General features: G+C 41.8%; 1 long non-coding RNA gene across 1 annotated transcript in view; it reads right to left on the minus strand.

The window, feature by feature from the left end:
- LOC128064758 (uncharacterized) overlaps positions 1-25247 on the minus strand; it is a 60933-nt gene that overhangs the window by 12032 nt on the left and 23654 nt on the right. The window lies entirely within an intron of this gene.

The raw sequence follows: 25247 nt of genomic DNA on the forward strand, positions 1-25247 counted from the left end.
CTAAATCATATGAGAAATGAATACCATGGTCTCCAGGAAAGATGTGTGTAGGAACCAGAAAGATTGGAACAGGAAGAAGGTTTTCATTCTCTACCTTTCTATTTATTCTAAAAATGAATTGAAGTGAAACTAAAGCAATTATAGGTTCTTGGAGACCATAGGTATTAGTACTATCTTATAGGAAAAGATTTGTCTTTAGGGGTCCGGAAACAACAATATACATGACCTTTTCCCCATTAATTCTTCTCCTGGAAATTTACTCTCCAGAAGGAATTCAATAGGGACTTCCTGGGTGGTCCAGTGGTTATGAATCTGCCTTCCAATCAATGCAGGGGATGGGGGTTCGATCCCTGATGGAGGAACTAAGATCCCACATGCCACACGGCCAAAAAAAAAAAAAGTTGAACTCATAGAAACAAAGAATAGAATGGTATTTGCTAGGGGCTGGGGGATATATATATCTAATGTATAACACAGTGACTATAGTTGATAATGCTGCATTGTATGACTGAAATTTATTAAGAGAATAGAACTTTAGTGTTTGCACCAAAACAAATTTGTTGTTGTTGTTGAGCAGCTCAGTCGTGTCTTACTCTTTGTGACCCCAAGGACTGCAGCACACAGGGCTCCTCTGTCCTCCACTATCCACGGAGTTTGCTCAAATTCATGTCCATTGAGTTGGTGATGCTATCTAACCATCTCATCCTTTGCCGTTCCCTTCTCCTTTTCCCAATAAATAAATAAGTGATAAATATGTGAGATGATGGATGTGTTAACTCAATTGTGGGAATCACTTCACAATATACATGCATAATCAAATCATTACAGTGTACACTTTAAATCTATTAATGTTAAAATTTTATTTATCAATTATATTTCAATAAAGCTGGAAAAAATATTTGGGAGCCAAAGTACTTTTATGGGGGTAGCCACCTCCGTATCCTCTGATATAGCTTATTGTACATGTGTACCACTCTCTCATTTACTTTCTAAATATGGCATGCTAGAGATTTTTCTTCATGCCAAAACAACATTGCAGAAAATGTAGGTAATGTGAATGAACAAAAGAGAAGAAAAAATAATGTGAAAATCACCCAAAATTATACCACCCAGTGATGTCACCTTTTTGTACACTTCTTTTCCATGTAACCAGGGAGGAGCCCTACAGTGCATACTCCTCCTTCTAAAACAATTTCCCCTCTTACAGCCCCCGCTAATGCTGCCTTAGTTTATACCACATAACTCCATCCCACAGGTCACCAGGATTAGACATCCTCCCTGTATTAGTCAGGGTTTAGTCAGGAAAGCAGACGCCACCCTGGGTTTTTCAAACCAAATAAAGGAAATTGGTTCCACAGGAAATGGAAAAGCTGAGAAGCCAAACACAGGATGGTGAGGAGACTGAAGGTTAGCAACTGGCCAGAAACAACTGCTGCTCTAGGCAGAAGGGACAGCAGGAGAAGGAGGTTTTATCAGAGCACAGAGTTCGGGGCCAGTCAGAAGGAGTCAGAACCAAGGAGGGGGATTTCCAGGGAGCTGGAATCACAGAGGCTGGGTCTGTTTGTTGGGGAGAGGAGACTTCTTGGGAAAGAAGTAGCCACAGTCAAGGACCTCACAGGAAGAGAGAAAGAGCGGGAACTATCCCAGCCTTTTCCCTCCTCTTGTTCTCTAACCATCTGTCTTCTCTTGGCCGAACTTACCTAGAAGGCTCTGGGCTAAGGAGCCTGAGGACTGATGGGGAAGGGGACCAGGGAAGGGCATGGGTGAGTACAAATAGGCAACTGGCCAGCAATTATCTAAAAGCAGCCAATCAACCGGTTAGCCACACATCACCTATGTAGTATTCTTTTTTTTTTAGTTAATTAATTAATTTTGGCTGCACCAAGTCTGGAGAAGGCAATGGCGACCCACTCCAGTATTCTTACCTGGAAAATCCCATGGGTGGAGGAGCCTGATAGGCTGCAGACCATGGGGTCGCTAAGAGTCAGACACGACTGAGCGACTTCACTTTCACTCTTCACTTTCATGCACTGGAGAAGGACATGGCAACCCACTCCGGTGTTCTTGCCTGGAGAATCCCAGGGACGGGGGAGCCTGGTGGGCTGCCGTCTATGGGGTCGCACAGAGTCGGACACGACTGAAGCGACTTAGCAGCAGCAGCAGCAGCACCGAATCTCAGCTGCAGCTTGCAGGATCTTCCATCCTCCTTGTGGCATGTGGGATCTTTAGTTGCAGCGTGTGAACTCTTAATTCCCACACCAGGGATTGAACCCAGGCTCCCTGCATTGAGATCACGGAGTCTTAGCCACTGGACCACCAGAGAAATCCTACCTATATAGCATTCTTACCAAAAAGGTTTAAGCTGAATCTAATCAAGAGGAAATAATCAGGCAAATCAAATTGAAAGAAATTGTGCAAAACAGCTGGCCTAGTCTCTCCAGGAAGTCAATGTCACAAAAGATGAAAAATAGCCAGAGAACTTGTCTAAACTAAAGGACACTGGGGAGACATGAAAACTAGTTTCTGTGTGAGCTCATTATTTGAATACTGGATCCAAAAAAATCATATGTCAATTGTGGAAATATGAATCTGAGTAGCAGATTAGATTACATTGTTTATAATTGCTAAACTTCTTGGTGTGACTGTTTGACTGTGGTTATGCAGGAGAATGCCCTTGATCTCAGGAGATATATACCAAAGTATTTGATATCTTCAACTGACTGCATATGTATATACATGGAGAAAGAAAGTGTGATCAAGCAAATGTAGCAAATGATAAAATCAGTGACTCTAAGGAAAGGGTCTATAGACTTGCAATGTACTATATATGCGACTATTCCAAAAACTGAACGGCTTTCAAACTAAAAACTTGAGAAAAAAAATAGGCTTTGACCAGTGGCATAAGGAGAAAAAGATGAACTGAACCAATCAGTTCTTAGGAATTAGAACCTAAAAGCATAAAAAGAAACTGCTGGCTCCAAGGGAAGTAGGTACGCTGCAGATGTGGCTGGCTGGTGGGGTGGCAGATCCCACCTTTGAGGAAGAAAATGAAGAAACTGGAGGAGGTACATCAGATGGACAGGGTAAAAGAAAGAGATTTTTTTCTAAAGAATTAAGGTGTATGATGTATGGGTTTGGAGATGACCAGAATCCTTATACTGAATCAGTAGATATTCTTGAAGATCTTGTCAGAGTTCATCACTGAAATGACTCATAAGGCAAAGTCAGTTGGAGGAAGTCATGGTCGGGTACAAGTTGAAGATATCATCTTCTTGATTCAAAAGGATCCAAGAAAGTTTGCTAGGGTTAAAGACTTGCTTACTATGAATGACGATTTGGAACATGCCAGAAAAGCATTTGATGAAGCAAACTATGGATCTTGACACCTATTGTACTTTCTGAAGCTTCACTATCTTCTGGGGAAACTATACTTAGTAACTATATTTTCCACAGTAAGGTCCAGATACCTAACCATGTGAATGAAAAACAGAGAACCACAAAGTTTTCAGGCTTTATTTTCACATCTTCAATTTTAGAGTGATATGTGAGCCTTTAATTGCCTACCATTATATTACCATACTTGAATTACTTATTGGATTTTAATGACCACATGTAAGTCTAAGTATCTTTCGTTTGCAAACCATTCAGTTTCTTCTGACTCTTGACCATGTCGATGAATTAATATTTATATATGCCATTAATCATATTGTGCCATTGTAGGTTGTACTGCAGCTGTTTAATATGTGAAATCTAAATGGCACCTTTGACTTTGATAGCTAAGATGTATTTCATGTATTTCTAAAGTTTTTAGACTACAGTAGTGTAAGTTATTAAAAGGTAGTGAAATGGTTTGTGTTTCTTTTAAGGAGAAAATGATATTAGAAAATACAGCCTTTTGTAGGAATGTTTGTTTGCCTTAAGATAATTTAATACTCTTCTTTAGATAACAAGAGTGATTTAATTTTAATTTTTTATTTTTTGAGAAACTAAAAATTTCCTATGAATGTTTCTGTGTTGGAAGACTTACTGGATTAAAAATCTCTGGGGTTTATAATACACTATTCGTTAGATTTTAAAAGAACTCATTTCCCCAAGTCAGATTAAAACTTCTGAAAGTGCTTTCAGTAGCAGGAATGGTATTGCTGAAAAAGTTGATGGCAGGTAAGCATTTGGGGTTTCATTAACGTATTTGTTAGTATTTATTTATTGTGAAAATGTGTACTTGACTAAAACCATGTGTGGCTGTGGAAACCACTTTTGTAGTTCAGGATATACAAATTTTGTGTGTATTTGGCTCATTGTATTATTCCTGCACTTAGCTTAAAGTAAGGATTAAAATTGCATTTAAAGGGATCACTGGATACTACTCTTTGTGAAACTGAATATTTTGTGTGTCACTTATAAACATTATCTATGAGTCAGTACTTAGGAAGATTTCACTTTCTTAACCTATTAATATAAGGAATAAAGTATGAAAAATTAAAAAGATTACTTAAAAAAAAAGAAACTGCTAGTTAGCAATAAAGTTGTACGTGACAGAAAAACACAGCTGGATTTAAATGAAAGAAAATGAAAGTTGCTCAGTCATGTTCAACTGTTTGTGACCCCATGGACTGTATCCCACCAAGGATTGTCCAGGGATTGTCCACTGGATTGTCTAGGCAAGAATACTGGAGTGGGTTGCCATTCCCTTTTCTAGGGGATCTTCCTGACCCAGGGCCATCTGAGCCACCTGGGAAATCCAGCACAACAGCAAACTAGGGAATTCCCCAACAGTCCAGCAGTTAAGACTGTACTTCTGCAGCAGGGCAGCAGATTGAATCCCTGGTTGGAGAACTAAGATCCTGCATGCTGCAAGGGCAAAAACAGAAACCAAATAAAAGGCCCCAACAAACTAAAATTATATGCAAATCAAAATTATGAGGTGGGAGAATGCTACATAGCACTGTTTGAAAAACAGCAGCCAAGTATTCCTCCCATCTCTGTAGCACATGCCACTTCCCCCATCAGGAGGTGAAGTCTATTTCTCCTCTCTGATATGAACTTGTTTGGCCAAAGATATGCAGCAGAAGTGACACAGTGCCAGCTCTGGACCTAGAGCTGAAGGCGCCTGACTGCTTTATTCCTCTTGGAGCCTTGAGTCACCGTGTAAAGAAGCCCTGCTGGAGAGACTGGTCCAGCCAGCTCCCAGCTATTCTAGACACCCTAGCTGAGAAGCCACACTTGTCAGTGAAGCCAGCATCATCCTCCAGCCCCAGTCAAGCTGACCCAGCCAACACCTGACAAAGCAAGGATGAGCTGTCCCTGTCAACCCCTTCTTAAATCACAGTATATGAGCCAATAAATAAATGGCTATTGTTGTTTTAAGCTAAAGAATTTGGGGGAGGTTTACTATGTAGCCAATAGGGAACAGAGTAGACAATCAAGGACACAGAGATGCCTATAAGGAGAGTGAAAAAATTCCTGAGTTTTATCATTCTAGGTCATTCCACAGGTAGACACAAAACAACCCCCACTCCTTTCTTGAATTAAATTAAGCAGGGAGGGATGGATTGGGAGTTTGGGATTAGCAGATGAAAACTATTATATAGAGAATGGTCCCAAAGTATAGCACAGGGAACTATATGTGATAAACCATAATGGAAAATAACATGAAAAATGTATATATATATATAACTGAATCAATTTGCTGTACAGCAAAAATTAACACAACAATGTAAATCAACTATACTTCAGTGAGTTTTTTTTTAATGCATTAAGCAGGTCTCTGTTCTCTGTAATAGAATGAGCCAGACACAAATGTCCCCTCCTATCTTTTCTCTTTGCAAATGTTCTCATTTTTCAAAGAGTCTGATGAATAGCTCTTAGTTGTGCTTGTCCCCACTCATTTCCTTATTTATTAACAGCACCTGAGTTTTTCAACAGTTTGTTGTGAAATGCATCATCAAATAAAAGGGGGGATAAAATCATTCATGCAACCTAAATATAATTATAGTGTAAACAACCATCCACTAAATTTGAGATATAAAACAAAGCCAGTCTTTCCAAACTCTCTGTTTACTCCTCTTCTCTACCTCCCAGCACTAAACACTGTGATGATTTCTGCATTGATCATTTTTTCTCTTCATTTTTCCACCTAGACATTTTTCCCTAAACATGACTTAGTTTTGAAAATCTGAGTAGCAAGCACCAGTGAAGGAGGGTAAGGAAAGGGTGATGCTGCAACTGTTGAAGGAGATGAACTCAACTGTCTCTAGGTCATTGTCTGGGCTTCAGCTTCCTTGAGCATTTACGAGAGACTTTTATAGGAAAATCATGAGTAAGATGATGAGTAACACTGGGCATGGGGCTCAGCACCGTTGAGACGTGAGCCAGTGCCACAGCATGGGCCAGTGTTTAGGTGTTCAGCCAGAACACAGTCAGAAGGAAAGGCTGTTCTGTATCTTCTGTTCATCAGGACGTGCCCTCCAATTCTTCCAAGAGGTCAAAGCAGAGCATTTCTAGACACTATCCACAGCAGGTCAGGCAGCAGGGCATGCAAGAGTGATCAGCGGATTGATGAAGTTCAGAGAAAAATTTGGGCCAGACTCTCCGGGCATTTTGTCCTTGATTTACAAGTCTGTATGAGAGTGGGGTAGGGGGGCAATGGTGGTGGTGGCCCTCCACCATGTTGTCTCTCTCTGGGGTTGTACTGCTTCAATCTGTTTCCTTCCGAATCTAGTGCATAGCTGTCATCCTCAGATTCCTTTCACCTTTCTCCCATGTCAGATTCCTATTTATGGTATTCCATGCTGGAGGAGGAAATGAAAAACTACTCTAGTATATTTGCCTGGAGAATCCCATGGGCAGAGGAGCCTGGCGGGCTACAGTCCATGGGGTCACACAGACTTGGACATGACTGAGTGGCTGAGCTTGTATGCACACCTTCCTCTTGGTATATTCTCTTGTTCAAAAAGCATAGCTTCCAGTAGCTTCTTCAGAAAGCATGCATGGGAGGGAAATGCATCCTTGAAATCTTGCCTATCTGAAAATGTCTTTATTTACCCTCAAATTTGACTGATGACTTAGTTAAGTGGAGAATTCTAGATTGGAAATCATTCTGCTTTGATATTTTTTAAAGATTTGCTTTATTAATTTTTTAGCTGAGCTGGGTCTTCATTGTGGTGAATGGGTTTTCTCTAGTTGCAGTGTGTGGGCTCAGTAGCCCCTCAGCATGTGGAATCCTAGTTCCCCAACCAGGGATTGAACCCAAGTCCCCTGTATTGGAAGGTGTATTCTTAACTCCTGGACCACCAGGGTAAGTCCCTGCTTCAGTATTTTGAAGGCATTGCTCTGCTGTTTCCAGGGTTATTCACTGAAGTATGAAAAGTCAAACCTAATTCCTGATCTCCATCTCTTTTTCTCTCTCAAAGATTTTTAAATCTCTTTGACCCTGTGTCCTGAAATTTCATGATGCTGTGTCCGGCTGGGTGGGACTCTTTTCATCCTTTTTTCTGAGCAGTCAAAGGACCCTTCAGTCTGGAAACTCATGTCCTCGAGCTTGGTAAATTTTTCTGTACTGTTCTACTGATGGCTCAGACAGTAAAGAATCTGCCTGCAATGTGGGAGGTCTGGGTGTGATCCCTGGGCTGGGAAGATCCTCTGGAGAAGGGAAAGGCTACCCACTCCAGTATTCTGGCCTGGAGAATTCCATGGACTATACAGTCGGAAAGAGTTGGACATGACTGAGCGACTTTCACTTTCACTTTTATTGGTGACTACCTCCTTCAAATGTTCTCTGTTCTGTCTAGAGCTCCTGTTATTCAGATATTGAACCTCCCAGGCTTATACTCTAATATTCTCATCTTTTCTCTCCTATCCATCTCTTCATCTTCTTCAGGATTTTTTCAAGTTTATCTTCCAACTCTTCTATTACTTTTTTTCAGGTCTATTATCCTGCCTTAATTTTTAAGGCTCTTTTTTATTCTCTTAATATTTATAATTATATAATCCTGTTCTTACAACAGGCCTCCCAGGTGGTTCAGTGGTAAAGAATCTGCCTGCCAATTCAGGAGACACAGGAGACTCAGGTTTGATCCCTGGATCAGGAAGATCCCCTGGAGAAGGAAATGGCAATCCGCTCCAGTATTCTTGCCAGGAAAATTCCCTCAGAGGAGCCTGGTGGGCTATAGTCCATGGGGTCACAAAGAGTTGGAGACAACTGAGTGAGCATGCATACGTGTTCTTACATCATGAATTCGATATATTCTCTTATCTTTAGGAATTTATTAGTGAGAGATTTTTAATGTATTTATACCCCTGTACCCTGTGTGGTTGTTTTGCTGTGTTTTTTCTTTTGTTTTTAACTCTTATCTTCAATGTCAGAAGCAGGATCTGATTCTTTTGCAGGGAACTTTCTTCCACTCACATTTTCAACCCATACAAGTTGACTTACCATTTGCTAATTCTTTTGTCCTGAATAATATACTTAACTTGCCTGGGCTTTAGTTTCTTCATCACTTAAATGAAGATGATGATAGAATCTATTTTATTGGGTTGTCGAGGATTAAGTAAAATAATACAGAGGACACAGATTAAGTGCCTTTTCAAGCTTGGGAAGTCTAAATTGTCCAAGGTTACACATCTAATCATAGAAAACTCAGACTCAGATTTATGATTTGACACATAATTAGTACTCCATAAATTTTGCTATTATGTAATAATAGTTTAGAAGAGAGGAGCACACGATCCAAGCCTGGCCAAAGAGATTCAGCACTGGGATGGTTACTGGAATGATTTGAAAGGAAAGACTCTTTTCTTATTAGGTTATTAAATTGATAAAACACCATCCCAGAGCTGCTACTAGCCTTCTGTGATGGTTAATGTTTTATGTCAAACTGACTATGCACTGGATGCCCAGGTAGCTGGTTGAACCTTATTTCTGGGTGGTCCATGAAGATGTTTCCAGAAGAGACTAGCATTTGAATGAGTGGGCTGAGTAAAGCAGAAGGCCTTCCCCAATGTGGGTGGCTTTATCCAATCCACTGAGGGCTGACTAAAACAAAAAGGTGTGAAGAGGCTGCACTCTGCCTGACTATCTAAATAGCCCTCAAGCACTCCTAGTCCCCAAGCCTTCAAACTCAGACTAGAACCTATGCCATCAGCTCTCCAGCTCTCTGGCCTCTGATGCACCATCGGCTCTCTTTGGTCTCCAGCTTACAGACGGCAGATTATGGGACTTCTCAGCCTCCATAATCACATGGGCCAGCACCTTATAATAAATCTCTTTCTAGTATTCATAGTCACATATAATTTACAACAATATATAATTTAAGATTCCCTAATTTATACAGATAAATATCCGGGGACCATGTAGGAATGGATAATAAGGGTGTGAGATGATAGTGGAAGGAACATAAAATTGATCAGGCCAAATATATTGCCATGGGCTCACTAAGCAGAGATTCTGCATTTAGTCTACAGCTTGGGAAGTTAGAAAGGGCTCTGACAGTTAGGTTGATTGGCTGAAATACGGGCCAAGAGGGGTGGGGGGGGTGGTGGCGCAGTGAGTGAACTAGAAATGCTGAACCCACCTTGGTTAAATGTGGAGGAAAGGATTCAAAGGATTGGGGAGATGGGAATGTTACAGGGGATCTGTCATTTATGGCTTAGCCACCTGGGAGGGTCTGGAAGACAGCACCACCGCTACTGTAAGAAGCAAACTTGTGAGGGGAGCCTCCTCAGAGCCTGGAGGAGCTCTGAGATCGCTCTTCCCGATAGGCTAGACCTCCCAGGGGGAACTGCAGCCAATGAACTGGGAAACCTAAAGGTGATGGGAATAGGAGACCCGGGTTCAATCCCTGGGTCAGGAAGACCCCCTCGAGAAGGAAATGGCAACCCACTCCAGTATTTTCGCCTGGGAAATCCCATGGACAGAGGAGCCTGGCGGGTTACAATCCAGGGGGTCGCATAAGAGTCAGACACGACTTAGTGACTGAACGACAACAACAAAAGGCGACAGGGGTAACTGGATTCCAGAACGGTGAAGGCCAGGTTGTAGCACGCAACTCCCCAAAGGCAAGAGGGGCTTGATTGCCATAATGGACAGCAGAGTCAAAGTATTAATCAGACTCTCACTGACCTAGTTGGATGGTTGATGATGGTGTTCCAGAAGTGAAACAGATAGGAAGCCTATTAAACTTGATTTGTGTAAGCGAAAGAATTCCAGGTCAAGTGAACAAAATGTAACTAGAATAATGGTTCAACAGTCAATTCCCAGACTTGGGCCAGTTTACAGACCCAGAACCCCATGAATGAAGGGGAGGCCAGTCCCCTTGAGGAAAGAGCCTGGTATGCTACCCAAAATTTATGCTGTTGATCTTTCTCCCAGCCTTCCCCTAAGGGGACCTATAGCTTTTACCAGAGTAACTGTGCATCGGTGGAAAGGAAACAACCAGACCTTTCAAGACTTTGGGGCATTGGCTCTGAACTGAAGTTAATTCCAGGAGACCCAAAATGTCATTATGAACCCACCAGTTAGAGGAGAGCCTAATGTAAGACAGGAGATCAATGGAGTTTTAACTCAGGTCTGTCTCATAGAGGTTCAGGGATCCTTGAGCCCATCTTGTAGTTATTTCCTCAGTTCCAGAATGCTTAATTGCAATAAATATGCTCAGAAGCTAGCAGAACCCCCTCACTGGTTCCCTGAAACTGTGAAATGCTAGCTAATATGGTGGGAAAGGCCACGTGGAAGCCCCCAGAGCTGCCTCTATGTAGGAAGGTAGTAAACCAAAAGCAATACTGCATTCCTGGAGGCATCACAGAGATCAGTGCTACCATCACGGATGTCAAGGATAAAGGGGTGTTGATTCCCACCACATCCCCATTCAACCTGCTTTTCTGGTCTGTGCAGAAGACAGATGGGTCCTGGAGAATAACAGTGGATTATCATAAGCTTAACCAGGTGATAACTCTGATAGCAGCTACCGTACCAGAGGTGGTTCCTTTGACTGAGCAAAGTAACACATCTCCTGGCACCTCACCTGCAGCTACTCATCTGGCAAATGCCTTTTTCTTCACCTCATCAAGCAGTCTGCTTTAGGTGGCACTGCCAATAATAGACCTTTACTGTCCTACCTCAGGGATATTTCACCTCTCTAGCCTAATGTCATAATTTAGTTCATAGGAATCTTGATCACCTTTCCCTGGGGCTTCCCTGGTGACTCAGACATAAAGAATCTGCCGGCAATGTGGGAGACCCAGGTTCAATCCCTGGGTTGGAAAAATCCCCTGGAGAAAGGGATTTTATCCCTTTATGGTAACTCTCTCTGGTATTCTTGCCTGGTATCCCATGGACAGAAGAGCCTGGCAAGCTACAGTCCATGGGGTTGCAAAAAGTCGGATACGACTGAGCAACTAACACTTCACACACTTCCTTTCCACAAGCTATCACTCTGGTGCACTACACTGACATTATTCTAATCAGACTAATGACTAGAGCACTAGTAAGCAAGAAGTAGCAACTACTCCACATTTGGTAAGACTCTTGCCCACCAGAAGGTGGGAAATAAACCCAACAAAAATTCAGTGAGTAGAAGGTAGTTATCAATACCAGCCACATGGCTAGTCAGAGTAATGAGGATTGTTAACTCATAGAGGTTTCCTTCTTATTTTGTTATGATTGTGTGTGAGTTATCTTTTCTTTCCTCTCTTATTTCCTTATCATGCAACATAAGATGTGCTGACTTGAGACCATAGTATTTAAGTATTGTTAATTCTACATCATACCGTTTAAGTTAGAGGATAACAAGGAGAGTAAACATCACTCAGGGGCTTTACCTCCTCTTCTGAGGAAGGGGCTAGTGCATTTTCTGTTGTATTGTGGCCGGTGGAATTAAACCTTTGTTATTCTTTACTTGGAGATTAGTATGGTTTAAGAAGATACACATGAGCGTCAGCTTAACAGAGGGTGGACGTGTGATGGTTCATTTTATGTGTCAACTGGATTGGGCCACAGGGGTGCCCAGACAGCTGGCTACAAATTATTTCTGGGTGTGTTTGCCTGAAGGTGTTCCAAGAGGAGATTAGCTTTTTGAGTTCTCGGACTGAGGAAAGAAGACGGCCCTCCCCAGTGTGGGTGGGGCTCATCAAATCCACTGAGAGCCCAATAGAACAAAATGCTGGAGGAAGGCTGCATTCACATTCCACCTGATCCTTTAGGTCAGGACTTCAATCTTTTGCTTTCAGCAGTTCGCGTTCTTGGGCTTCAGACTCAGCCTAGAGTCTGTACTGTCAGCTCTCTGGCTGTCAGCCTTTGAATTACACCATCAGCTTTCTGGGTCCCCTTGGCTCTGTTTATCTGGAGAAAACTGACTAATACACTCTCTTTAACAGCTCTCAAGGAGAGTCTATGTAAAAGTAAAACCAACACAAAATAAGAATTAAGAGATGGAAACAGATTACTCATGATGATGTGAGTCCCCAGATCCAACCTGCCTGAGGTATTACGTGCCCTGACTTTCTAGTACTATGAATCAATACATTTCTTTCTCTGAAGCCACTTTTAGTTGAGTTTTCATCACTTGCACAGACAAATTGCAACACAATGAGAACATACCATTTTGAACTTATGTATTTCACTTAACATATCATTACCATATTTTCATGTTATTAAAATTATACTCCAACATTATTTTCTTTGAAGATGTTTGCTCCTTGGAAGGAAAGTTATGACAAACCTAGACAGCATCTTAAAAAGCAAAAACATCACTTTGCCAACAAAGGTCCATATAGTCAAAGCTATAGTTTTTCCAGCAGTTATGTATGGATGTTAGTTGGACCATAAAGAAAGCTGAGTGCCAAAGAATTGATGCTTTTGAGCTGTGGTGCTGGAGAAGACTCTTGAGAGTCCCTAGCAAGGAGATCAAACTAGTCAATCCAAAAGGAAATCAACCCTGAATATTCATTGGAAGGACTGATGCTGAAGCTGGAGTTCCGATACTTTGGCCACCTATTGTGAAGACCCAACTCATTGGGAAAGACTGATGCTGGGAAAGACTGAAGGAAAAGGAGTAGGGTGCTGCAGAGGATGAGATAGTTAGATAGCATCACTGACTCAATGGACATGAATTTGAGCAAACTCCCAGAGATAGTGGAGGACAGGGAAGCCTGGCGTGCTGCCATCCGTGGGGTCGCAGAGAGCCGGACACGACTTAGTGACTCAACAGTAACAACAAATCAGAACTAAGAGACACTCAACAATTTCCACACAAGTTTTAACCCTCACTGGTGAGATACTTTTTTTTTCCCCTAACCCTTTCAAGTATTTTTGAGGCTCCATCTTCCTGAAGATTGCCTCCAGACTCAGGAGGAACAAGCAGGTAAATCCTTCAAACAGACAGAAATGATAGTGGTGATGGCCACCTAACTCCACGTGTGAACATCCATCCATGACTGTTCTGTTACTGAAGACGGGTGTGGTGGGGTGGGGGGGCCAGGGCAGGTTCAAGGAAAACTCCCTCTTATTCTTGAATAGCAACAAAAAGTTTAAGTAAGCAAATTCAAAAGCAGAGACATTACTTTGCCGACTAAGGTCCGTCTAGTCAAGGCTATGGTTTTTCCAGTGGTCATGTATGGATGTGAGAGTTGGACTGTGAAGAAGGCTGAGTGCCGAAGAATTGATGATTTTGAACTGTGGTGCTGGAGAAGACTCTTGAGAGTCCCTTGGACTGCAAGGAGATCCAACCAGTCCATTCTGAAGGAGATCAACCCTGGGATTTCTTTGGAAGGAATGATGCTAAAGCTGAAGCTCCAGTACTTTGGCCACCTCATGCAAAGAGTTGACTCATTGGAAAAGACTTTGATGCTGGGAGGGATTGGGGGCAGGAGGAGAAGGGGACGACTGAGGATGAGATGGCTGGATGGCATCACTGACTCGATGGACATGAGTCTGAGTGAACTCCGGGAGTTGGTGATGGACAGGGAGTCCTGGTGTGCTGCGATTCATGGGGTCGGACTGAGCGACTGAACTGAACCGAACTGAAGCAAAGCTGAACAGGATTTATATTCAAAGAGCTCAAGTAGGAATTCTGCAACAAAGTTCTTCCTTTGTTGCGACATTTATCTTTTGCAAGGAGGGTAGAACTTTGTGGTTATTTGTTTAATATGTAGTCTGTCATCGCCATCTTTTTCTCTGGAAAGGAAAAAAAACAATTTTATGACTAATGTCAGAGAGTTTTTCTGCTTATAAACAGGATTTTAAACAGTGTTTCCTGAGAGTCATAGAGTAGGAATATTTTGAGTACGGGTCATACAAATCCACTTGAACTAGCTTAGATTTGTGAAGGAAACTGTATTTTAAGTACCTGGAGTTAGCCACAGAACTCAAGGGCAGAGATCTGGCTGGTCCTCAAAAACAGGCTCAAAAGAGTCTGGAATCAGGGATTAGATGCTTCCGGAGACACCTGAAGTCCTGTTTATCTCATCAGTCTGAAGTCTCAGCCTTCCAAATTCCTGGGAAGGATTGGCCAGCCACAGTCAGGTACTTATCTCTAAAGCAATCAACCTCACCCAAGAAAAGGGTATGAACCTGAGGATTGGGGGAGGTCAAATTCCCAGAAACCTGCTATTGGGAGAGTCCCTAAACCTCACAGAAGAAAAAGCTTGTAGTTCAGTCGCTAAGTTGTGTCCAACTCTGTGACCCCATGGACTGCAGCACACCAAGCTTCCCTGTCCTTCACAAATCTCCTGGAGTTTGCTCAAACTCATGTCCATTGAGTTGGTAATGCCATCCAACCATCTCATCTTCTGCAGCCCCCTACTCCTTTTGCCTTCAATCTTTCCCAGCATCAGGGTCTTTTCCAAAAAAAAAAAAAAAAAAAAACTTAGAGGAGGGGAAAAAAATAGGGAAGGGGAAGACTTCCTGATTTGATCAAATATTCTAGACACTCCCTTTCGGGTGGAGGAGGCTGGATTGAGTCCTGGCATCCTGGCTATTTCCTTATTTAGCAACCAGGTGCAGGCAGTGCCCCGTGGGTCAGGATTCTGGCCATGGCCATCTTCTCTTCACATAACCATCCTTGGCAAAGTTCATCTATTTCCAATGCCTTGAAACACCATCTTTATGTTGACTGTTATTGTTCTGTTTCTCAGTAGTGTCCAAATTTTGCAACCATGGACTACAGCATGCCAGGCTCCCATGTCCTTCACTATCTTTCAGAGTTTGTTCAATTCATGTCCCACCGAATTGGTGTTGCCATCCAACCAATTCATCTTCGGTCGTCCCCTTCTCCTCCTGCCCTCAATCTTTCCCAGCATCATCAGGGTCTTTTCCAATGAGTTGGCTCCTCGCATCAGGTGGCCAAAGTATTGGAGCTTCAGCTTCAGCATCAGTCCTTCTAATGAATATTCAGGGCTGATTTTCTTTAGGATTGACTGGTTTGATCTTCTTGCTGTCCAAGGGACTCTCAAGAGTCTTCTCCAGCACCACAATTCTTTCAACTGATGAAAGCATCAATTCTTCGGCTCTCAGCCTTCTTTATGGTCCAACTCTCACATTTGTACATGCCTATTGGGAAAACCATAGCTTTGACTATACAGACCTTTGTTGGCAAAATGGTGTCTCTGTTTTTTAATATGCTGTCTACGTTTGTCATAGCTTTCCTTCCAAGAGGAGTCTTTTAACTTCATGGCTGCAGTCACTGTCCACGGTGATTTTGGTGCCCAAAATTTTGACAGCAGAGTCATCCATACAGCAGAGCATAAGCCTAGAGGCACTGGGAGCCAACACATACGGAAGCCTTCTGGGAATGGATCCAGCCATAAGAACCCTAAATAATTCAGATCAATTGCCTTTGGTGTGGTAAATGAATCAGATGCAGGTCAGAGGGGGTGGGCAAAGGTCGACAAATTAGGGTCCTGCTGCAATAGCCCAGACAACTTCAACAGGGAAAAAGATCATGGAGATGCAGGGATACTAAAGAATTCAAGAGACATTTAAGAGAGAAAATCAACAAGGCTTGCAAAAGGGGAGGAGACAAGAGTAACTTCTAGATTTTGACATGCATAACTAATATCTGATGAAAATGATTCTGAGGTTGGGAACACTGGAATAGGATTAGGTTTTGGGAGGAAGATCATGAGTTCAGGCTGAATGTGTTGAGACTGATAAGTCTTTTAATAGTGAAAAGATGATACACAGCAGGCAACTGTGTACAGGGAACCTCGGTGGAGAGGTGTGGGCTGGAGGTATAAATGTAATCTTGTTAAAATTAATTTATTTGTAATTGGAAGATAACTGCTTTACAATATTGTGTTGGTTTCTGCCATATATCAACATGAATCAGCCGTAGGTATATATATGTCTTCTCCCTCTTGAACCTCCCTCCCACCTCCCACCCTATCCCATCCCTCTAGGTTATCACAGAGCACTGGTTTGAGCTCCCTGTGTCATACAGTAAATTTCCACTGCCTATCTAATTTTACATACGGTAACATGTGTGTTTCAATGCTACTCTCTCAATTCATCCCACCCTCTCCCTTCCCCTTCCCCAAGTCTGTTCTCTATGTCTGCATCTCCACTGCTACCCTGCAAATAGATTCATCTGTACCATCTTTCTAGATTCCATATGTATGTGTTAATACATGATATTTGTCTTGCTCTTTCTGACTTACTTCATTCTGTATAATAGGCTCTAGGTTCATCCACCTTATTAGAACTGAGTCAAATACATTCCTTTTTATGGCTGAGTAATATTCCATTGTGTATATATACCACAATTTCTTTATCCATTTATCCGTTGATGGATGTCTAGGTTGCTCCCATGTCCTAGCTACTCTAAATAGTGCTGCGATAAACACTGGGGTGGCATGTGTCTTTTTAAATTATGGGTTTCCTCAGGGCATAGGCCCAGTAGTGGGATTGTTGGGTCATATGGTAGTTTTATTCCTAGTTTTTTAAGGAATCTCTATACTATGCTCTATAGTAACTGTATCAGTTGCTGGGGGGTGTGGAGTAAAGGGAACATGCTTGCACTGTTGGTGGGAATTCGAACTAAACGTAATCTTAATCCTTGTCACCATGCAGTGCTCTAGTCCAGCCCCAGCTTCCATCATAGCCTCCTGACGGTGTTGCCTAATCCACTGGTCTCCAGTCTACTGACATGGAAACTTCAGTGAATGGTTCAGAATGTCACTCCCCAGTATGGGATCCTTTCCATTAATTTCATGATAGAATTTCCCAGCAGGGCACAGATTCCTGGGATTTGCCTGACTACATCAGACTGGACACAACAGAAGGTCAGATAATAATCAACCTGACACTGGTATAAAAGGGCAGGATTCAATAGGACACAATCAAAAATCTCTTTATTCCTTTCTTTAAAAAAAATATGTATATACAGGGCTTCCCTCATGACTCAGTAGAAAAGAATCAGCCTGCCAATGCAGGAGACACGGGTTCGATCTCTGGTCTAGGAAGATCGCGCATGCCGTGGAGCAACTGAGCCCGTGCACCACAACTACTGAGCCTGTGGTCTAGGAGCCGGAAGCCCAACTACTGGGCCCACTCGATGGTGCCCTAGTGCCAGTGCTCCGCAACAGGAGAAGCCACTGCGATGAGAAGCCCACACACCACAACCAGAGAGTAGCCCTTGCTCTCCAGAATAAGAGAAAGCCTGTGCAGCAATAAAGACCCAGTCCAGTCAAAAACAAATTTAAAAATTATTTTCAAATATGTATATATAAATCCCATTTTGTTTTTAATTTTATTATTTTAAAATTATTTTTATTTATTTGGCTGTGCCAGTTCTTAGTTGCAGCATGAGAACTCTTATTAATGGTTGCACCATGTGAGATCTAGTTCCCTGACCAGGGATTGAATCTGGGCCCCCTGCATTGGGAGGACAAAGTCTTAGCCACTGAACCACCAGGGAATCCCCAAATCTCTTTCTTCTTAACCCTCCACTGTTCTCAGATCTGCTGTGTAGCATCTCCCTTCTGGACCTCTGGATTATATTACCACCTGTAGCTTTCTTTTAAATTGGTATCAAAATATAAGATACATATAGAAAAGTATACATATCATGTATATACAGTCCAGTGAATTTTCACAAACTGAATAGACTTACATAAGTAGCATCTGAGATCCTATAGCCCGTTGTGTTACTTTGGCTGTTCGAATTATGATAATTTCAGATATTAAAAGGCCTAGTCTAATCTATTACTAAATTTGCATTTCTCATCCAATTCAAAGTATATTCACTTCCTCCCAGTTCAGGTTTGAGACTCAGAAACCCCACAAAAAGGAAAATGGAGGGAGTAGTCTATAACTTTAAATATTTTCTTTCTGGTTTTTCCCTTCCTTCCTCTCCCCTACCTATACTACTCTGGCTTCTCCAGAATCAGGATGAGGAAAAGGATGAAAGGTGAAAGAGCAAAGATCAGGTGCCTCTCTGCTTACCTCCCCAATCTCCAGATGGTGTAAGTAAGATTATCCCAAGAATTCTTTCTCCACACTTTCCTCATATCCAGGAAGCAGCACAAGGCAGCCTCCTTTTTGTGATTCAACCAGCACCCACTTAGGAAGGAGAGGGGGGATCCTCTTGGAAAGCACCCTAAGTCTTACTTTTATTTTTTGGCTGGCCGCACCATACAACATGTGAGATCTTAGTTCCCCGGCCAGGGACCCAACCTGCACCCCCTGCTTTGGAAGCATGGAGTCTTAACCACTGGATTCCATACCACCTAACTTGGCTACACTGAGCCACCAATTCTTCAAAAAAACGACTGCACACTTTCTTCCTGATTAACACCTTTCTTCTGTTAAATATAGATTGGAATAGAAGAATTACAGTTCATAAGTACAAAAGCAAGGACAGAACATCACCATTTTGTAATCCTTGATGAAGGATTACAGATCTAGGTAACAGCCCTAACAATTAGTAAAATCATTAGGCAAATGGTCAACATAGTGGATCAAGCTGATAACCTACCCTATTATTACATATTAATATATGTTAATTTATGGAATAGCAACATATATAGTGTGTGTGTGTTTGGTTGCTAGCAGTATATTGGCATAAGGATAAATGTATAAATCACTGGAATAGAGTACAGATATAGACCCATATATATACAGTTAATTGATCATGAACAAAGATTCTGACATAATTTAGGACAGGTTTTTCAACAAAAGATTAGTCTTCTCAACAAAAAGTCCTGGAATAATTGGATGTGTGTGCATGCTCAGTCATGTCCGACTCTTTGCAACTCCATGGACTGTAACCCGCCAGGCTCCTCTGTCCACGGAATTTTCCAGGCAAGAATACTGGAGCAGGTTTCCATTTCCTTCTCCAGAGGATATTCCCGACCCAGGGATCAAACCTGTGTCTCTTGCGTCTCCTGCACTGGCAGGCAGATTCTTCACCACTGAGCCACCTGGGAAGCCCAGAATAATTGGATATCCTTATGCAACCCATTTTAGTATTCTTGCCTGGAGAATTCCATGGATAGAGAAGCCTGGTAGGCTACAGTCCATGGGGTCACAAAGAGTCAAACATGACTAAGCAACTAGCACACGCACACACACACACACACACACACATGATGCAAAAGAACGGATCTCAACCCTTACCTCATACCATACACAAAAACAACTCAAAATAAGTCATAAGTTTCAGTAATAACTGAAACTATAATATGTTTAGACAAAAACGGAGGAGAATTTTTTAGTGTTGATTTGGGTAAAGTTTTCTTAGGTAAGACAAAAAATGTATCAACTATGAAAGAAAAAAAAAACTGATAAATTAGACTTCATCAAAAACTTCAAAAGACACTATTAAGACAATGAAGATGCCACCGCTGAGACCAAGATGACCACAAGAGTCGCAGCCTTCCTTAAGAATGTCTGGGCCAAGGAAGCAGTGCTAGCGGCATCCTTCTCCCTTGGGGGCCTGGCTGTAATTCTGCCTGCACTCAGTCCCTACACCGAGTGCTCATTCACCATCAACCAGGCCACACCCTACAACTACCCAGGGAGAGGCCCCCTCCTCTGTGGCACCAAATAAATATGTGAAAACCACACACACACACACACACACACACACACAAAAGACAAGGAAGAGACATGCCATAGACTGGGAGAAAATATCTATAAAACATGTACCTAATAAAAGAATTGCATCCAGAATATATAAAGAACTTTTACAATTCCATAATAAGACAAACAACACAATAAAACAAAATAGGTCAAATATTTTAACAGCCACATAACCAAAGAGGACATATGAATGGCACACAAGCATATGAAAGGGTGTTCAAGATCATCAGTCACCAGGGAAATGCAAATTAAAACTGGAATGACTAAACCTTAAAAGACTGTCAATACCAAATGTCGATGAGGACGCAGAGCAACTGGAACATTGCTGGTGGGAAAGTCAAATGGTACGACTACTTTGGAAAACAATTGCAGTTTCTTATAAAGTTAGACGTATAATTACCATATGACTCAGCAATTTTACCCCATGTGTTTATCCAAGATAAATGAAAACATGTGTCCACACAAACCCTTGATGATGTATATTCATAAAAGCATTAAATCATGTTCAAAGCAGAATTATTCATAAAGCCCCAAATTGGAAACAATCCAAACATACATGGACAAGTAACTGAATAAACCAACTGTGGTATTTCTATAGAATAGATTACTACTCAGGAAAAAAAAAGTGTCAAAAAAAAGGAACAAATTGAAGATGAAATAGATACACTTCCTCCTCTACTTCCCACTAAGTACAGCTAAAAACTATGAACATCATACATAAAAAAAATTAAGACTCTAAAAGGTAGAGATAATAAGACAGACAACCTAGGGACCTTGGGAACAACATGGCAGTGAGTTTCCTGGGTTTTCGTTTTGCCTCACATAGCTCAGTCTGGACGCTGGAGAAGCTACCAACCTGGAACACCAATGGGCACAAACAAAATAATCCCCAAGAAATCTATCTGGTCAAAAGAATAGAAAAGGGGCAAATCAGCAAGACAAAAACCTCCTTCCTTCCTTCCTATTCCAGCCAGACACCATGGGAAGAACCATAGCCCCATCACCACTGATATCAGCTGAATGGGGAGCCCAGACTTCCACTCTTTTTCTTTGTTTTAAACATTCATTACTTATTTATTTAGCTGCACCTGGATCTAGTAGCAGCACATGGGGTCTTCAGCCTTTGTTGCAGCATGTGGGTTCTGCAGTTATGGCACACAGGATGTTTATTTTAGTTGTGGCCTGTGAACTCTCAGGTGCGGCTTGTAGGAGCCAGTTCCCTGACTAGGGATCGAATCCAGGGCCCCTGCACTGGAAACATGGGGTCTTAGCCTCTGGACCACCAGGGAAGTCCCCAGACTTCCATTCTTGCCTGGCTGTAACAAGGTACCTCTAAGGTACTGCTGGGGTGGTATGGGAGAAGATGTGGTAGAGATCTAGGACTTTCATCCCTACTTGGAGCCTCCCTTCACAAGGTGATCACAGACTCCCATTCCTACCCAGTGATAACAAGGTGCTACTCCCACTCCCCACCAGACTCAGAGGAGGCCAAGGGCATTGATAGAGTAGATTAAAAAACATGACTCAGCTAGACGCAAGAACACTATGCTGAGTGAGAAAAAAAATAAGCCAGTCTCAAAAGGCCATATACTGTTCATTCCATTTGTATAATATTCTAGAAATGACAAAATTACAGAGATGGAGAATAGAATCGGTGGTTGCCAAGGATCAGGGATGTTGAGGGGAGGAGGGAGAATGTGAAACCAGGGAGGATGCATGCCTGTGTGCTCAGTCATATCTGACTCTTTGTGATCAAACCCTAGCATCTCCTGCATTGGCAGGCGGATTCTTTACACTACATCACCGGGGAAGCCCTGAAACTGGGAGACCTCTGGGTTAAGGGAACAGTTATGTATCTCACTTGCAGTAGTGGTTACAATGATAAAGAATCCTCCTGCAATGTGGGAGACCTGGGTTCAATCCCTGGGTTGGGAAGATCCCCTGGAGAAGAGAAAGGCTACCCACTCCAGTATCCTGGCCTGGAGAATTCCACAGATTGTACAGTCCATGGGGTCGCAAGGAGTCAGACACGACTGAGCGACTTTCACTATATACACCTATTGTGCCAGTGTTAATTTCTGGGTTTTGATCTTGTACTATAATTAACATTAAGGACCTCTTTGCAGTTTCCTGTGAAACTATAAATATTTCAAAATAAAAGTTTTTAAAAAATGAATGAACTAATGATACCCATAATAAAGTAGAAATCACAAAGACATAATGTTGAGTGGATAAAAATATGATTCCATTTATATAACTCTAGAAAAGAGAAATCTAATCTATAGTGACTGAAAGCAAACCAGTGGTTGCCTGGGGCTAAGGAGGTTGACAGGTGTGGGGCACAAAAGAACATTTTAGGTTAATAAAAATGTTCCATATATTTATGTGGTCACAGATAGAAGGTCAAAGCTCATGGGAATTTACACTTAAAATGAATGCGTTTTATTGTACCTAAACTATTCCTCACTAAAGCTGATTTAAGATCACAATAAATGAAAGAAGGTTATCAAATCAAAGAAAAAAGAAAATATTTTAATGTACAGTAAGATTAAATTTTATTTTCATTATAAAATATGGCATTTTTTGGCCATTTGAGTATAAGATGGATGAGAAAGTCACATCTAATTTTAATACCCAATATTTACATAAAAGCCTTGCTAATACTGACACTTTGCATAGATTTTCCAGGTAGTATTCGGACATTGTATACCCTCAGATCATCCTCAAAGACTGAGAGCTGGAGCCTTCAAGGCACATGGGTTGATCAATTACTTCACTAGCTATGTATGGTGTAGGCCACCTGAAGCCAGAAAGTGACCACAGTTGCACAAATATAATGGAGGGAAAGCGATTTTTCAGTGTAAGGGTTGCTTGATATAATTCAGTCTGATTACAAGAGAGAGAGGGTAAGATCTAGCCACCGCCTGAAACAGTCAACTTAGTACACAGAAGTACAGAGTCACTACCATATAACCCCAGAGAGAACCCTCAATTTAAAACTTTTCTAAAAAACGGCAAATTATTGATGACAAAATCTCTACACTACCTTCACAGTTTTCCTGTAAATCTAAAACTATTATAAAATTAAAGTTTACCTTTTAAAAAGAACTTATTCCTTTATAAAATAACCCACTGAACTTTATATACAAATACTGTTGACGCTGCGACCTGAGCAGGAGTTGTGACATTTTTGAAACATGAATCGGTGAAACCTTCATGACGTCACCGGCTATACATGCTGCTTTTTGATGTTAGGTGGAGACCACAAAAGTGCTCATAGATGCATGCTCTAGAGTGGATTTGTGGAAGAGAGAAAACTGCACTCAAAATACACCCCCCAAAACCTATCAGTTAACTATTGCTGCTGCTCATAAAAATGCTTTTAGATGCCAGGAACGATGGAAAAGATAACCAATACTAATATAAAACTAACCTAAACTTGTTGACCAGTGGACAGCTGCTCTCTGCCTACTGATGAAAAGATCTGGAACAATAACTGTGAACAAATACAAATTGAATGAGAGAAACCACGTTAAGGAGACCTACTTTTTTCTTTACTGAAGTATGGTTCATTTACAATGTTATGTTAATTTCTGCTACACAGCAAAGTGATTCACTTATACATAAAATGTATTCATTTTCATATTCTTTCCCATTAAGGTTTATCAGAGGATACTGAATATAGTTCTCTGTGCTATGCAGTAGGGCAGTGTTGTTTATCCATCCTATAAATACTAGCTTGCTTCTAACCCCAAACTCCTAGTCCTTCCCTCTCCCACCCCCACTCTTGGCAGCCACAAGCCTATTCTCCATGTCTGTGAGTCTATTTCTGTTTTGTAAATACACTCATTCGTAAGGAGACTTACTTTAAAGTAGCTCATCCGGGCCAGCTGGTGGACAGAACTGTCCTGCCACCCCTCCAAAGCTAGAGAGGTAGGCACTGGGACAAAACCCACTCCCCTCAAAAAAATACCTACCACAGTTGTTCAGAAGGAAAAAAAAACCACCCAGAATTTCTACTGCCAATTATATATAAGAGGAAAGAGGAAATATTAAATAGTGACTCAAAGTGAAAATATAAGGCCAGTCACTGGGCAGTCTTCCCATAGCCAAATGCAATGCCTTTTAAACTAACTGACTCACCCAAAGAGTTTCTAGAAATAGGAAAAAAGTCAGGAGATGCCAGGTTCCCACCCCTGAGAGGAGAAAGTCCCAGCAATTAAGAAAAGAGTACCAGGACTTCCCTGGTGATCCAGTGGCTAAGACTCCAAGCTTCCACTGCAGGGGGCCTGGTTCGATCCCTGGTCAGGGACCTAGATCCCACTTGGCACAACGGTGAGTTTGCATACCAAAATGAAGATCAAAGATCCTGTGCACCACAACTAAAGACCTGGCACAGCCAAATAAATAAATAAAAATAAATATTTAAAAAGGAAGAGTACAACTTAGAAAAGGACCCTAGAAAGAGAGTGAGAAATCCATATCCAAACCCACTTATACATATTCCAGGCTGCCTGGAGAGAATGGCACTCACAGGCTAACATCATGTTCTAAGTCACTATCTCTTGAACTCAGTCCACAGGTGCCCAGGTGCTCCAGCCTACAGACTGTCACTGCCCTGCACTTCACATTATTAGCATTCTTTGTATCCATGTATCAGAAAGTCAATTCAAAGCGGCTTTTAAAAAAAAGGAAAAGACATTGATTGGTTCCTGTAATCTGAAAAGCCAGGAGCAATCTGACCTCAAATGTGGCTGAATGATGGGGTTCAAACAATACCGTCAGGATTCAGTCTCTCCTGCCATGATTCAGCTTTGCTTTCCTGGACGTGGGCTACATTCTCTGTTAGGTTTTTTTAAGTGGAGGCCACTGCCGTCAACAGGGCTATAGTCTGCAAGTTTGGGAGCCACCGTGGAAACACAGAGACTTCATTTTTTCCATTTTCATCCAAGTCCCAGAAGCAAGCATCTTTGGCTCTGATTAGCCCAGCTTGGGTCATGTGTCCACTTCTTAAGCAATCACTGCCCAGGAGGATATGTTACTGTCGTTGACTGGTGTTCAATGGGTCACTTACTAATAGACAAGGATCAAAATCATTAGGCAACCTGAGATTCACCAACAATCCACATCTGAGTAAGAGCAACAACAGTCAACACACACACAACACCCAGGC

The sequence above is a fragment of the Budorcas taxicolor genome, chromosome 19, assembly GCF_023091745.1.
Source record: "Budorcas taxicolor isolate Tak-1 chromosome 19, Takin1.1, whole genome shotgun sequence".
NCBI classification, from domain to species: Eukaryota; Metazoa; Chordata; class Mammalia; order Artiodactyla; family Bovidae; genus Budorcas; species Budorcas taxicolor.